General features: G+C 40.4%; 1 non-coding gene across 1 annotated transcript; it reads right to left on the bottom strand.

Annotated features, from left to right (window-relative positions):
- Window positions 1-863: 863 nt before the first annotated feature.
- LOC118452280 lies at window positions 864-932 on the bottom strand. Its single transcript, XR_004841988.1, has one exon. It is a non-coding gene; the product is annotated as a small nucleolar RNA SNORD123 (small nucleolar RNA).
- Between the last annotated feature and the right edge of the window lie 3,644 nt (window positions 933-4,576).

Here is a 4,576-nt window from a genome sequence, read left to right as displayed (position 1 = left end):
GCTGTTTTCACTGGCACTCACCACCTGGTCAGGGCGCTTTCTCAGGGTAAATGTGATTTAGGGCTCCTAACGCTAGATCAGTGCCACAGAAATGTTGCCCAAGTATGAGGGCTACACAGGTGGTTAAGATTTCTTCTAAAAATTGTGATGGTCTAATTCTGTGAAGGCAGGAGTTATGCCAAGTATCGTCTCTACCCACATGGCCCCAAAAGGGCCAGCACAAAAGCCTGAAGTCCAGATAAGTGCTGTCTTCTGTGCTTTAGACCATTTGGCAGTGATAAGGTCATACATATGTACTCTTAATCCAAATCCCACTTGTAATTCTGGGTGATGTAGTAACACAGGAATCCAGTATAATGAGTATGGACCTGCAGACAGAGGAGCACCTAATGGATTGCTAATTCATACCCTGGCTTACTTTAAGGAGGTGTCCTGGGGTTAACGACCAAAAAATTAAAATTAGTCTACAGAAGAAAGTTGTGTAAGGCAGCAGAATATATTATCATCCAAAGTAGAGGAAGAAACATGCAAATATTTTTATTATGTATCAATTTAAAAATCCCTGAATCTAGATTCAAATGTAGTAGGACTTACATCTTAGGTTTGTAACTCTTCATAATTTCAGTCCAAATTATGACCTATTTAAAGACCAGAGTTATTAATATTTCCTATTACTTCTACTCCTCCAACTTTTTGACTGGATTTCTCCAAGGCATTCTTTGTTCCCACTCCTACCTTCCTCTTCATTTTGAAAGTATCGGTTCTGGGAAGTGGCTGAAAGACAGAAAAACACACACATAAAAATTGTTTGACTCCAGGTATCCATTGTAAAATATTCCTTTTTTTCCTGGAGGAGATATGAAGGTGAATCAGGAAATGGATGGCTTTTTCAGGTCACATGAATCAGTACCCCAGAATTCATCATTTTCACCAAATATCTGACTACTTTCAGGGACTTTAAGTTAGATGACCCTTATGTAAGGCTCATATAACAACTTCTTTAACTGCCTTATCTGTCAGAGACTAATGAAAAAAAAAGATGCAATTGCTAAAAATCAGCTCACACATTTATAAATACAAGTGCATGTTTATGTATGTTTTATAGTTCTGTCAAAAATATCACCTTAAGCATTCCTAAAACTAAACCATTTTGTTTATAAAGAACCTAAATCATACAAATACCATGAGAAACACTACTTTATTTTCTCTTTTGATCACAAATGGTAAATATAAACTCATCAGATGAACATCTAGCTCTCAAAGCCAGGTAATTTAGAATCTCATCTGTGTCCCTAATTCATAGATATTACAGATACTGGTCAGCGTAACCTTTAAATACAGCACATAACACGAGACAATAATTCGACAGAAAGCAGGTGAGAGTTTGTAACTGGCATTTATTTCCCTGCGATTTAAAGCAAATATTGCAATGGTGTCTTTTGCTAAGGCAATTAAAATTTTGCTCAGTCTGAACTTGTCTTTTCTCTGCTACTGGGGTATGCACTACTGGGCTACAGCCTTGTATGTCCTGCTTTTTAACAGTACGCTTCCCTACGGGAACCATCTTGGGATGACATTCAAATATGGCAGACTCCTGATGATCCAGCCTTGGAAGATAGCTTTGCTCAATGCCGGTGGGAATGCTGAAGGCTCACACAACTGAATTGCAGCTGACCAAATACTTTCCTGAATGTCAATGGGAAAGGAGGAAGAAACAGCGATGTAGACCTGATGAATAGGTCTCTCAGCAAGGTCGCATAAGCAGGGCGGATTCAAGATACCAGACTGCACAAACTCTGTGTTCTTTAGCATTGGTTCAGGAAAGGGAGCTTGTTCACATGCCCCACGCTCCTGGCTGGTCTGCTCTGGAAAGTTGGTGGTCACTGGGAGGGCTTCTCCTGAGTAATAGCTGATGTGGTTGAAAAACCAAAACCAGGCAATGAACTGTGAGATTTCAAAGTTTTTCACTGCATGTTTCTCATGAATTTAACGAAAATAAATGATGTTTTCAGTGGAGCGAAAAAAACAAAATGCAATGAAAATGAAGCATTTGAACTCTGTCACTGTGAAGCGAGCAAGGTCTTTTCCCTATGATGGGAGCATAGCTCAGGGCTCAGTTTTACTGATGCTAACTCCTCCCTCCTTTTTTTTCCCTTTCTTTTTCCTTTTAACCTAACTTAAACTTTGGGCTTAGAGTATCTGACTTTGTTTTTCTAGGTGATGAAAGACAGACATACTATCCAAGGTGCTTTTGATGGGTAATGTGAAGACAGGCCTTCCCTTACACCATGGCTTTCCCTCCTAAACAGATGGAAATCCACCCCCTTCCCTGCTTTCTAACACTCCTTATATCCTGCCGCCACAGGGAGGAGCTGAAATCTGGCTTCCCACCAAACTGGCCAAAAGCCTGAAGGTGCTGTGCAGCCTTTCCTCTTCCAAACGCAGTGCCTTACTGCTTCCACATGCTGCCATCCCTTAACATGCTAGGCTCTGTTTTCTTGCAAGGAGGGATCAAGAATTAGCAACAGCGAGAAATACAGTGACAGGAAAATACAGGGCAGAGGAGGAGGTGATCTATACGGGAAGGAAGGATGGATGAAATTGGGGCTTGGTCTTCTCAGGGTTTTCCCTTCCTTAAATCAGAGCTTCTCCTGCTTCTTTCTCCCCTACCCTCAGCATAATACTTCTAGGTTACGTTAGGATATCCTTATTTATTTTGGTTACAGTAACACATAGAGGCTTAGCCTGGGATCGAGACACCACTGTGCAAGGTACCTGCACAGACTCAAAAATCTCTTGGCCACTACTCGGAAGGGTATGTCTGGGGATTGCTTTGCCTAAAATTGCTCGTCTCGCTCAACTAACCTGATTTAACTCTGCACTTAGACATAGCAGAGAGTAACATGTAACATTAAATCAAGTTACAGTTTGTAGCTTTATTTCAAACATGGTTAATCTCGCAGCCCCTTTCATAGCTCTTCGCCATGAGCTTCTCAAAGTAAAATAGAATGAAATAGAATTACTCATTGACATCATTACTGCTCTTCCATGAGATCGGCAGTTAGTTAGAAAGCACGTGACTTAAAACCTCTGGGGATGATATAAAGAAAGTATGATTCCAGTGGAATTTTTCTTCGGATGTAATGTACATCATTAATCCAGTATCATATAAAGTTATAGTTTTTATGGTGTTTGTTTGTTTGTTTGACATATATGTCCATTATTTCATAGCCAAACTGCAGGGGAATTGCTAGGGGCTAAAATGTACAGCATTCCAGGTGCTAAAATGTTAATTATATTTTTTTTACTGACAGTTACTTTTGCATACGCAGCGCTTACTTTTCATAGATAAAATGTGGATGTTTGGGTTTTTTTCTTCCCAGCAGTTGGAAAAACAAGTATATATAGTATATACTATAGTATATAGTTAAAACGTCTAAAGTTATTGTAATAGGCAGAGATACAGACAAAGCATGGGACTTAATGGGAACAGAAACATCTTAAAAACACTCCTAGCAAGTTAATGGGGTATATATGTGAATCATCCTATAGCTGCACTTACTTTGATGCAATTTTGAGGCATAAAATGGATTCTTTTATTTTCTCTACAACTATTTTCTGGAGCTGAGGATATTTCACAGCAAAGTGATCCTACATAAATATACATTACAATAGTGTCTTACAAAACTGTATTGTTATAAATAAGGAAACATCCTTGACTGTCAGGGTTACATGACTATAATGGAAAAAAAAGTTTGGCCTTTAGTATTTGCTTTTGTGGTTTGGTGGGGTTTTTTTGTCTTGTTTTGTTTTTAATACCAAGAAGCAATCAGAAAGAATGTTCCAAATTCCAGAGCTTCATTTTTTAATGATAATTTCAAACTTTCATTAACTTTTCTCCTCGAACAAGTTTCTTTTATAACGTAGCCAAAGTAACATTCTCCCTTGAGCTGGCCGTTTCAGGCAATTTGGATTTGCAACATTTTGGCTTACAGATAAGTTTTGATTCTGGCTGTTTTAATTAAGTATATTTTTTATAGGATTACTTTAGCATGGCTCATTTCCACGGTTTTGTTTGTTTTAATAAACTCTTCGGTGCTTTTAGTCTTTCGAACAGAGGTCTTGCTGCAACCAACACAAGTCAGTTTTTTGCCGCGGTTTGTAGCAGAAATGTGCAAATATCGCCACGAAAGAAAAAAAAAAACAACCAAAAACCAACACAAAACCAACCGAACTTTGATGGAATTCATTAAAATACACGCACGAAGAAAAATAACCTCCTGGTTTCCTACGGATGGGCTGGCTGAACACAAAGGCATGCGTCGAAAACGCCGCGAGCGGGGAAGCGCGAACGCACGTACCTGGGCAAGATGCTTGCGCGCCCGCGCCGCCGGCCCCGCGGTGCCACGTCTCACCGCCCCGCTCACGCCGCGGGACCTTTATAGGGGACTCTCCCAGGGCCTAAAAATAAACTTTTGGGGCTGACACGTCGACCCGTGCCGTAGAGGGAGGGGAGGAGGGAGGGGGCGGAGAGGGACTCGCCGCAGGCGTGTACGTGGTGGCGAAAATGTCAGCG

Source organism: Egretta garzetta, unplaced genomic scaffold (genome assembly GCF_000687185.1).
Source record: "Egretta garzetta isolate BGI_Z169 unplaced genomic scaffold, ASM68718v1 scaffold264, whole genome shotgun sequence".
Lineage (NCBI taxonomy): Eukaryota > Metazoa > Chordata > Aves > Pelecaniformes > Ardeidae > Egretta > Egretta garzetta.
The sequence above is the reverse complement of the archived record's forward strand: the minus strand, read 5'-3'. Positions and strand labels throughout refer to the sequence as shown.